The 11382-nt window shown below is 59.3% G+C and overlaps 1 long non-coding RNA gene across 1 annotated transcript; it reads left to right on the top strand.

The window, feature by feature from the left end:
* Positions 1-5657: 5657 nt before the first annotated feature.
* On the top strand, positions 5658-7147 carry LOC139590395 (uncharacterized). The gene is made up of 2 exons (XR_011679332.1): positions 5658-6934; positions 7034-7147. It is a non-coding gene; the product is annotated as an uncharacterized lncRNA (long non-coding RNA).
* The last annotated feature ends 4235 nt before the right edge of the window (positions 7148-11382 follow it).

Raw genomic sequence — 11382 nt, 5'->3', positions numbered from 1 at the left:
CGATCACACAGAAGCCAGTCCAGGAGAGGAAACGAGCTGTTCCACAGATAGATTTTTTCCCGATGTGTTTTAATTTAAAGCAGAACATCGCCCGCCCCTCCCACCTACCTCGACCCCATAACCTTTATTTTTGGGCTTTCTCTATGAGAATTATCTGCCTACGCTGGATAAAAAATTCCGAAAATATTCCTCCGGCGCTGCGGGGACCGGCGGGGTTCGGAGGGTTCCGGGGCCGTGGCGGGACCGCGCCCGGAGCCCGGGCGGGGCCGCAGCCGGAGCAGGAGCGGCAGCGCCGGGCTCCGCCCCAGCGCCCGTCCCGGAGCGGCTCCTCCCGCCCGCGACGAGCTCGGTCCCCACGCCAGCCCCAGTCCCGCCCCGGTCCTCCGGCCCCGGGACCCCCAGCGGACAGGGGCCCGAAGCCCCGGTTCTATCGCCGGGAGCAGCCCCGGTTGGGCCCAGCCGTGAGGGACGGGCCCGGCCCAGGTGAGAGGGGCGAGGCCGCGAGCGATGGTCCCGCCCCCACCGCGGGCAGGGCGGGGCTCCGTGAGGCGGGGCCGGGGCTCCGTGAGGCGGGGCCCGAGGTGGGGCCCGAGGTGGGGCCGGGGGCGGTTCCAGGGGCGGGGCCGGGCCCGGCTCAGGTGCGCGGGGCGGGCCTGGCTCAGGTGCGCGGGGCCCCAGCGCGGCTGCGCGGGGCGGGGCCGAGGTGATTTAATCCGCGGAAATCTCTGCCGGCGCCATTTGCTCACCCGGAGCTCGGTGCGGGTGGCGCGTCCGTGTCCGCCGTCCTCAGGTGGGGCGCGGGGGCTTCGGCCTCGCCTCCTGTCCCCCCTCTCCCCCTCCTTCCTTCTCCCCGTGCTCCCCTGCTTTCTTTCCCTTTTCCCTTCCTCCCTCTCTCCCCCAAATCCTCCCCGCCTTTCTTCCCAAACCCTCACACTCCTTCCTCTTCTGTCCCTACCCGCTTAATCCCTTCTATTCGCACTCTCTCCCTCCTCTGTCCACGTTCCTTCTCTTCCCTTCTGGCCTTTCCCTTCTCCTCCCGCTTTTCTCCGTACCCCGATCCCCCCTCCCTACCCCTCCTCATCTCCTCCACTTCTCCTCTCTCCCCGTCCTCCCCTCTCCTCCTCTCTCCTTCATTCCCCGCAGCCGCGGGGCTCGGGGCGCCGCAGAATAAAGCCCAGAGGGCCGGAGCGGCGCCCCCGCTGTCCCTGGAGCCCCCACACGGGGCCGGAGCCGCTGGGCGGGTCCCCCCATTGCAGTGCAAAGCACGGCCCGACACCGCCGGGGTTCCGGCTGTCCCTACATCACACTGGGGGTCCCCGGGGGGGGGGGGAAAAGGTTGGGGGGCGGGGGGTGGGGGTTTGGTAGGGCCCCCTCCTCAGGAGGGGGTCCCGGGGGGGGGGGGGAGGGGGGAGAAGGGAGGGGGGGGGGTTGGGGGGGGGGTTGGGGGGGGTAGGGCCCCCTCCGGAGGAGGGGGTCCCTGGGAGGGGGGGCGGGGCGGGCCCCCTCCGGAGGAGGGGGTCCCGGGGGAGGGGGGCGGGGCCTGGAGGGGGATTTCCCCCCTCCGCCCCGCTTCCTCCCCCCGGACCCCCTCCTCCGGATGGGACTCGGCTCGGCCCCCTCCCCGGGACCCCCTCCTCCGGACCGGGGCCCAGGGGGAGGGAGGGGGGCGGGGTGGGGTGGGCAGAGGGGGAGGGGCCGTTTGTTTGTCCGGTCATCTCTGTTTGTGTTCACGATGCAGAGCGACGCGACCCACTCTGCTTCCCCCCCCTCCCCACCCCGCCCCCCCTCCCTCCCCCTGGGCCCCGGTCCGGAGGAGGGGGTCCCGGGGAGGGGGCCGAGCCGAGTCCCATCCGGAGGAGGGGGTCCGGGGGGAGGAAGCGGGGCGGAGGAGGGGGGAAAATCCCCCTCCAGGCCCCGCCCCCTCCCCCGGACCCCCTCCTCCGGAGGGGGCCGGCCCCGCCCCCCCTCCCAGGGACCCCCTCCTCCGGAGGGAGCCCTACCCCCCCAACCCCCCCCCCCCCTTCTCCCCCCCCCCTCCCCCCGGGACCCCCTCCTGAGGAGGGGGCCCTACCAAACCCCCACCCCCCGCCCCCCAACCTTTCCCCCCCCCCCGGGGACCCCCAGTGTGATGTAGGGACAGCCGGAACCCCGGCGGTGTCGGGCCGTGCTTTGCACTGCAATGGGGGGACCCGCCCAGCGGCTCCGGCCCCGTGTGGGGGCTCCAGGGACAGCGGGGGCGCCGCTCCGGCCCTCTGGGCTTTATTCTGCGGCGCCCCGGGACCCGCGGCTGCGGGGGAAAGAGGGAGGGGGGGACAGAGGACGGGAACAGGGGGACAGAGGATGGGAACAGGGGGACAGAGGGGGTGGTCGGGGTGGGTCAAGGATGGAGGGCAGGTGGGGGGATCGGGATGTGCAGGGGAGCAGAGAGGGGAGCAGGGGCAGGACGGGCGGAGGATGGAGGACGAGGATGGAGCACAGGTGGGGGTGGGGCGGGGCATCAAGGTGAGGAAGGAAAACAGGGGGAGGTGGAAGAGGAGGAAGGGTGAAGGAAGGAGGGGAAGGAGGAATTGGGAGGAAGAAAAGGACGATGTGAGGGCAGGTGGGCCTCGGGCTAGGGAGAGAAGGAAGCGTGGAGAAAGGAGGGGTAGGGTAGGGTTGGGGTGTGTGGGGGCATAGGAAGGGTAGGGGGGACCGGCCCGGGAGGGAGCGGTTTGGGGGGGGAGGGAGGGGAGGGCTAGGGGGGAGAGGGAGGGGGGGGGGTAGGGGGGGGGAGGGTGTAGGGGGTGGGGGAGGGGTGGAAGGGAGGGAGAGAAGGGAGAGAAGGGAGGCATTGAGAAAAAGAGGTAAAAAAAGCGTAAAAGAAAAGAAACAAATAAAAAGATATGGAGCCCGCGCGGACAGAACCTTCCCCTCCCGAGCGCCGAGGGGGCAAATGGCGCCAGCGGCGATTCCCGGGGGTTAAATCCTCTCGGCCCCGCCCCGCGCAGCCGCGCTGCGGCCCCGCGCACCTGAGCCGGCCCCGCCCCTCACACCTGAGCCGGCCCCGCCCCTAACACCTGAGCCGGCCCCACCCCTCACACCTGAGCCGGCCCCGCCCCGCCCCGCCCGCGCCCGTAAATCCCGGCGGATCCGCGCCCGCTCTGCTTTGCGCGATGGATGCTCATCCCGGGATGCGGCGGAGCCGTCGCTGGAGCGCTGTGCGGAGCTCCGGACCGGGGGCTGCTCCCGTTGCTGCGCGGGGCTCGAGGCGCTGAGGTGGGGCCGGGAACAGGACCTGGACCTGGGCATCCGGGTCCTGCCCGTGTCTGCTGGGGGTTCAGGGCAGAGCGGGCTGCGGGTCCTGGAGCCGCAAGACTGGGGTGGCGATTGGGTGTAGGGATCGGGACAAGCATCGCCACGGGAAGGAGGAGCCGCTCCAGGACGGCCGCTGGGGCTGAGCCCGGCACTGCTGCTCCAGCTGCGGCCGGAGAGGGGCGGGAGCCCCGCCGGTGCTTCGGGCAAGTCCCGCTGCTGCCGTGGGGAGCCGGGGCTGTGCCGGTGCCGGGCCCGGCAGGAGAGCGGCGCATTCCCGGAGCAGGCGCTGGATCGCGGCTGGAAGCGGCCGGGGCGCGGGGACCGCCCGTGCCGGCCCCGGGAGCCCTCAGGCCCCGCCGCTGCCTCAGCGCCGCCGCCCCGCGGGGCGCCCCCTGGCGGACACGGAGCGGGGCTGCGAGCGCGGCGGCCCCCGGGGCGCGCTCCCGGCCCGGCCCCCGCGGGGATGCGGAGCCCCCTCAGCCGCGGGACCCGGACCCCTCGCCCGCACCCCCGGGGCTCTCGCCCGCCGCATCCCCGTGGAACGAGCGGGGCTGCATCGCCGCGGGCCGGAGGAGCTGCTCCGAGCCGGGCGCTGGGGCCGAGCCCGGCGCTGCTACTCCTGCTCCGACTGTGCTGGGTGCGGGCACGGGCCCCTGCCCGGGCTCGGTTCTGCTCGGGCCGCTCACCTGATATCTGCCAGGTGAGACTTGATGCTCTCCCTCCTTTCCCCTGTGGCTCGTACTCTTCAATGCAAAAATCTCTGGGTTTAAAAGCCAGTGAGAAGTGTTCATTCTTTATTTCCAGAGCACAGGATATTCTGAGTTAGAAAGAGCCCCGAGGATCGTCAAGTCATAGGTGACTGGCCCACGTGGGCATTAAACTTGGAATCCTGGCCTTCTCAGCACCCTGCTCCAAGCACCTGAGCCAATCTCAGGGTCACGAGAAAGGTCCTGCCTGGGATGGGAATGGCTGCTGCCAGCAAAGGAATTGCCATGCAAATCAGCAAATATTCTGCTAATGCTGCTTTGTACACCAGCCTCTGGAATGGCTCTAGGGTAGAACTGGCTGGCATTTGACACAACAGCACGAAACTCTTTGTATAATCCTGATTTCCTGCCTTTTCTATTTCCTAAATAGCTGTAAAGGTGTTGATGCCATGTCCCTTTCCAGGGAGAACCGAGCAAGTCCTGAGGGTTCCCTTGCTCCAAGGCCCAAGCTCTTCTAGAGAGTGTCAGGGCCGGTGCCGCCTGCAGAGGGGCCTTTCCTGCAGGTGAGTGCTCACAGCCCAAACTCACGGCGGGGGCTGAGCCCGGCGCTGCTTCTCTGGCCCGGAGCTGCACGGAGCCCTCGGGGACTCCTGCTCGCTGCCAGGAATGTTCCTCGCTGCTCCCTCCGTGTGTCCCGGCTGGCCGGGAACGCGGGGCGGGAGGAGGCCGAGCCCAGGGGGAACCAGCCCCTCCTGCCCTCGGTGCCTGCAGGGCAGGAGCTGTGCCTCAGTGTCCTGCCCGCGCAGGCAGCGTGCCAGGCACACCCGGGGCGGGCGCTGGGATGCCCGGGCAGCGCTGGGATGGGCACGGATCAAGGGCTGCCTGTGGCTCCTGGGCCAGGGGCTGCTCTGAACGGGCCCCCGGAGAGGCTGCAGCCCGGACAGAGCCCCCTGACATCCCAAAACCAGCCCAAGGAACAGCTGCCATTGCCTGGGAGTGCTGCACGCTGGCTTTGCAGAAGAGCTCAGACAGCGATTCCCGGTGCCACCTCCTGGAGCTCCCACACAGCCACCAGGTGTGTCCCAGCCACTCCAGTGCCCTCCCTTCCAGCCTGGGGCCATCCTCCAGCAGCAGCCTTAAAGCCAAGGGAATTCCCCTCACAGCAATTCAATCCCAAGCAAGGCCCTCGGAGATGCCTTAAAACAAAAGGTTAGAGTTAGATGGAGTTTTGTTTGGATGAAGTTTGGAGTTTTTCGGGAGCCAGCTGGCACTGCAGAAGTGCTGGGAAGCTGGCACAGGTGGGTCACAGTGCAGGTGCCCTGCAGGCAGGGATGTGCATCCCTTTCCTCAGGGAAAAGAGCTCCCGGAGGCCGCTGCCGAGGCTCTGGAATGAGCTCAGCTCCTGCAGGGAGAGATGCCCTCCCCTGGGCACAGGGGCTGCCCCAGCAGGGCCGGGAGCGCGTCCGGCCCCGCCCTCGCTGCTGAGAGCATCAGCTGGAGCCGAGCCCAGGGGTGGAGCCCACGGAATTCCAGGGAACTCTGCAAGTGCCCCCGGGAACATGGCTAGAATGAACATTTTAAGGTAACAATGAGGTTATAGGTAGAAGATAGATAGAAAATTTTGTGGGGAAACACTTGGCTGGGGGATGAGGATATTCATCCTCATTCCAAATGCTATGGAATATCAACCTGTCCTTGTCCTGATCCCACTGAGCTTCCTTGGAGCCTCTGCTGGTTCCTGGCACAGCAGGTGTTCAATAGGCAACTGTGTGTGGGAATATCCATACTGCATGAGGCACTGTAAGGTTATTCCAGTAGGAATTCAGCAGGGAATGGGGGGCTACAGGTATAATTCCTCTAAAGTAGCAAAGCTGATACTGAACCCCAAATCTGGGCACCACACAGGGAACAATCTTTGTGCTGCCCTGTCATTCAAAGCCCCTGGGCTGGGAAATTTCAGCCACCAAATGCATGGAATTCTCTAAATCCTACCCAGCATCCCCCAAAAGGACAATCCAAGTCCCAGGGTGAGAGTGCTCCTATCCTGCTGCTGCTGGCAGGACAAATTCCATGCCCCATTGGCCCTGACTGGGCGGGAGCTCAGAGTAGGAGGGGCGGGAGAGGGGATGGGCTGCCCGGGAAGTGCAGGGAGATGAGGCTGCTGGAAACTCATCTGAATCAGCTGAAAACATTCTTTCCCTGGAAGAAGACAGGAGTCAAAGCAGAACCCTCGTGGCCAGGCTGGTGGGCAGCAGCTGGATCCACTTTGGGGGAAACCACCCTGCCCCTGTCAGGAGCTCTGTTTTTCCTACCAGCTCCTGAGCAGTGTCAGGGCCACTGTGAGGGAGTTCAAGTCCAAATAAACCCCAAAGCCTACAGAGTGAATAATCCCAACAGAGAAATGCATTGTTGTCAAAATAGCTTAAAGGTCTGTTAAAGATGCTATGACAACATTGTAATGGCATTTCCAGGAATCTTCCTAATGCTCTTGGTTCCATTCTTACAAATTTTTAGTCCCTTAATAGGCAACTTGTAGAATTTATCCTGGGATTTAGAAGTTGAGCAGGGTTGGCTTTGGATTAACCTTCACCTCTGGTCCCACTTTGTGCAAACACAACTTGGGCTAAGGTGGGTGAACTCATTACCTCAGCTTTTTCCTCAGAAATATCCCTGATATATTTCCCTGTAGATGAACTCAGATTTTGTCCCAAACTGTCCACTCCTCACCTCCATTTACCCTCAAAGTGTCCATTCTGTTCCCCACAGGTGCCCTGGTGATGCCAGGAAGGTCCCTTTGCCCACAGTGCCTTTCTCCTGCCCCTCCCCAGCCTGTGGCTACTCTTCTGCTCACTTTCTCTGTCCTTGTCACACACAGTGGGGCACCAAAGGGGGAATGTTTCAGAAAACACTTCTGAAGGGTAAAAGGGTATTATGTGAGTAAAAGTATTACTACTAACTATTAAACTAAAATTACTATTAACTATTAAACTAACTATTACCATTAACTAAAAATAATTAATAATTATTTCCAGTTCCCCAGTGAGAAGAACATGAGCTCCCCACCATTAAGGCCTGGCAGTTCCCTGCAGCAAGAGCTCAGTGCACATCCACAGAGGCAATTCCAGCATCTGAAGGAAAGGAAGAAGGAAAAGGTCATTTCTTTTTCCAAGTTATTTCAAGTTCTCAGACCCAAACCAAGCTTTGCCCTTGATTTTGGCTGGGTGACTCCTGAGCAGTGGGCACAGGTCCTGTCATTGATGCTGCTGGGAGTGATGCTTTCTGGGGAAATCAGCTGATTTCCAAAGTTCACTGCCTGCCCCGTGCCTGATCTGCACAGGAGAAAACCTCTTGCATGAAGGGATTTTGCTCCATCTAATCCCATCTGCCCAGGCTGTTCCATGAGGATGTTGCCAGGCTGGGGCAGCACAGGCAGACACAGCTCTCAGCTCTCTCTGCTCCAAACACAGCTCTGGGCTCTTGGCAAACTCCTCTGCTGTGAGGTTTTCTCCAGGAGAACTCAAGGAATGGCTCACGGCAGGTGGAGATTAAGCTATCACACAGGGAAGTGAAGGATAAATATTCCTGTAAGAGCCTTTGGGATCTGCTGGGCTGAACTGGGAAGGGGACATTCATTCCCTGCAGTGCCAATGCACAACAGCCTCCAGCACAAAGCACAGACTGTCAGGTGGGCTCTGAAAGCACCACCTGGACAAACCTCATTATTATTCTTCTTTGCAGGGACTTCTGCAATCCAGCCCTGCAGCTGAGAAGCCCAAAAGCTCTGGAGTCTGCCTGCTCTGGAACAAAAGGATCCTGCCAGGGGTGAGGCACATTGCCAGCAAACACTGCCCACAGGCACAGAGGCAGCACTGGAGCTCCTGTTGGGGCTGGGAAGGGCTGCCAGGAGGACACAGCCCCCAGGGGGTGGCAGTGGCAGCAGCAAATTGCCACGGTCTGAGGGCACAGCAGAGAGACCAAGGCCAGCAATGGCCACGGGAGCTGCAGGTTCAATTCTGCTCCTGTGCTGCCCCATCCCGGCAGGAAATCCCCAGGGGGGACAGAAACTCTCAGGGGCACCAAATGCAGCATCTGTGAGCCTGATCCTGCCTGAGCTCAGCGTGGGGGGCCAACCCCCCCAAGGGAAGCACTGCCCTGCCCTGGATCAGTGCCAGGCCCTGCCCCAGCTCCCAGCAGCTGCTCCCGGGGCTGCCACCACATTCCCCACAAGGTGACAAAGGTGACAAAGGCCCCTTGGGACAGGGACAGCCTGGGACCAGGGCAGATCCCTCTGGGTCTGTGACACTCTGGGCACAGCTGGGGACTCACCCCACACCATGGGCAGGAGCAGGGACCCTCCAGTGCAGCTGGAGCCCGTTGGGTTTGGCTGCTCAAACTCCAAAGCTCTGGGCAAAGATGGGATCAGTTAAGTGGTTTTTCCTGTCCTGAAAGAGAGGAGAAAATGGAAATTAGGTCCACTCTGGAAGTCAAAGGCTCCTGGCTTTCCTACTTCTGTTCTGATTGCTCACTCCATAAAAAAGGAAAGGTGACACTGAATAAAAGTGCCCCTTGTCAACATTTTATTCCCTACTATTTTAATACATAAAAAGGATGCCCATTTTTTCTTATCACATTCTTTGCCTAATTTTAACAGAACCATTTTCATTTCAGGCCCCACTTGTGAGTTATTCAATCCTTTGCCATTGGACTTTGGACAAAGGAAGAGAAGGACCTGTTCCACGTGGGTGTCATCCAACAGGGAACAGCCCCTGTGCCAACCCAGCCTGGGCTGAGCACGCTGCCTCACTCCCCCATTCTGCATCCTGGCTCCACTCCAGCCTGAGTTTTCCCCCCTTTTCCATGTCTAGAGACAGGAAATTGTCCTGGTCAGGGTGTAAGACCTTAAACTGCACATTGGTCTGGGGGCTGTGACTGGATTCCAGCAGGGAATTCATGGTTCTACAGATAAAAACTATTCCAGGGAGCAGCACTGACAAGGCTGGGAGCTGCTGCTTCACCACACGGTGTCACCAGCAGAGAGAAAACACAAAATGTGTATCCAAAACCAAGGATAAAATGAATTCTCCTGCTTTTAGTGGGACCAGGGCTAATTCTGCCTTGGAGTGACAAAGAACTTCTCCCTCAGAGCCCCAGAGACCCCTCAAAAAGCCCAAGTGCAGCAGGGAAGGAAGGAAAGGCACCTGTGCCTCACCTGCTGGGAGCAGCACAGGTCCTGCTGCTCCTGGGCACTGGGAACGTGTCTGGAGCCAAAAGCCCTTCCCAGGCTGGAGGGGCTTCCTAAAGCACCACCTCTGGGAAGCAAAGGGCTATGGAAGACATGGAGTGGGAGTTTACAATAATAGTAATAATAACATCAATAACAATAGCATAATAATAATAGTACTAAGGAAGAGCAGCTAAGGGAGCAACAATAATGCCAAGGGAGCAGGGAGGATGCTGAGCTTTAAATGAGGTTTGAGTGAGGCAGCAGCTCCTGGGCTCTCTGAAGCACAGCTCCAGGTCTGGGATTCCAGGAGCAGTGCAAACTCCCACTGTCCAATCCCTGGATTTGCCTCCTGCCAGCACTGGGCACCTTGGCCATGTTTGCTCAAGTGCTCCAGTGCTGCTGCCTGGAGGGATTGGGAAAATGGGCATTAAACCCCTTCCCACAGGGCTGGTTCTGAGCTCTGGCTGGGGAAAGCATTGGGCACCTCTGGCATTTCAATGAAATCAGTTTCCATCATGGTGAAGAGACCCTGAATAAACCCAGGGCACATAAATAAACCCTTCTCCATAAGGACAGCCCCAGGGAATACACAGTCATTCCTATGCCTGGTCAAACAAACAGCAGCCAGTTTTTGGGGAGAGACTCCAGACTCTTGTCTCCCTCCCTGGCTGTAAAACACTTGCAGAGGCTCTGGAGTTCACACAAGCTTCTCAGGGTTTGGATATTTCATTTAAATTCCATTCGTATACTAAGGAATTTGAAGTGTCCTAAAGGCAGCTCCACTCACACTTTAATTTTAAGCCCTCTGCCACAGATGAATTGGGATGTTCTTTTGTTAGAAACACCCCATCTTCCTTAGGCATCTCCATGTGGGAGATAAAATAAATGTGGACAAGAGTTTGGAATGCAGTTTCCAAATCAAGTTCCCTGCTAGGAAATGACTCCAGCTCTGCTACCTTGGGCTGTTTCAAACACAGCCTGGCCCATGTAAGAAAATGGAATCAACCCCTTTGTTCCATCGGCCTCACACCCCAAATTCCAGTGGGACAGACCAGTCCCTGTCCTTGGAAGGCAGCATCTCCTACCTGGAGCTGGGCCTTCCCCAGCCTTTGGGGGCCGCTGTCTCCATCCTCCCACGCCTCCTCATCTTCCTCCTCGCCAGGGTTGGCTTCCTCAGCCTGCAGAGCAAAGCCAGGGACGGTGCCCAGCCTGCTCATGCCAGCCTGGGCAGCAGGGACGGGCTGGTGGCACCTCTGGATGTCCCCCTGTGCCTGGCACCGTCCCTGCTCCGCGCCTATCCCCGTTCCTGCCTGGGCAGCTCCTTGGAACGGGATGTGAAAGCACAAACGTTTGCTCTGCTGGGGCTGGGACAGCAGAGACTCCCCCGGGGCAGGGGGCAAAGCTCCTGCTCCCACATCCTCTGCCTCCCACAGCCCTGCTGGGGCTGGCCAGAGCAAAGGAAACGCCTCAGCTCCTGCTGGAAATTCCCTCCTGTGCCCATCAACCCCAGAGGCTGTGCCTAAGGGAAAAAAAACTTTCAAAGTGAGATAATTTAAAGAAAACTCCTCTTGCTTCCTTTGAAGTTACTAAAAAGGATATTATGTGAGTAAAAGTATTACTACTAACTATTAAACTAAAATTACTAATTACTATTACTATTAACTATTAAACTATTACCATTAACTATTAACTAAAAGTATTAATATTAACTATTATTACTATTAATATTTACATAATAATTTTTGACTTCTAAATATTAATGTGTCTTTATTCTATCCAGTTCATCTGATCAGTAATATAACTGATCCTTCTCTCACCTACTATTCTGAAAGACCACTTCTAATCCTTGTGGATACCAAATAGAATCATTAGGTTAGCCTGGGAAACCTATTGATGCTACCTTGGAAAAAGAATCTCTGTCTCTGTAGAAATGACAGCGCAACTTCTGAGACATCAGGAAGCCCACGAGTCACAAAATATTTAAGCTTTTTCTGAAAATAACTAAACTGCAGTGCTGAAGTATTGGAGTACCTTTCAGTTCAGTTTCAGTGCTCAGTGTCCTGCCATGGCAGTTTTATTTCACTTCTCTGGGTTGCTGGGCAAGGAAAAAGCCTTTTATAGACATTTGGAATGATCCAAAAACCTGCTCTTGCCCAG

The sequence above is a fragment of the Agelaius tricolor genome, unplaced genomic scaffold, assembly GCF_023055355.1.
Source record: "Agelaius tricolor isolate 1412-34295 unplaced genomic scaffold, bAgeTri1.0.p SCAF_5, whole genome shotgun sequence".
Lineage (NCBI taxonomy): Eukaryota > Metazoa > Chordata > Aves > Passeriformes > Icteridae > Agelaius > Agelaius tricolor.
Note: the sequence above shows the minus strand (reverse complement) of the source record. Positions and strands in the feature narration are given on the sequence as shown.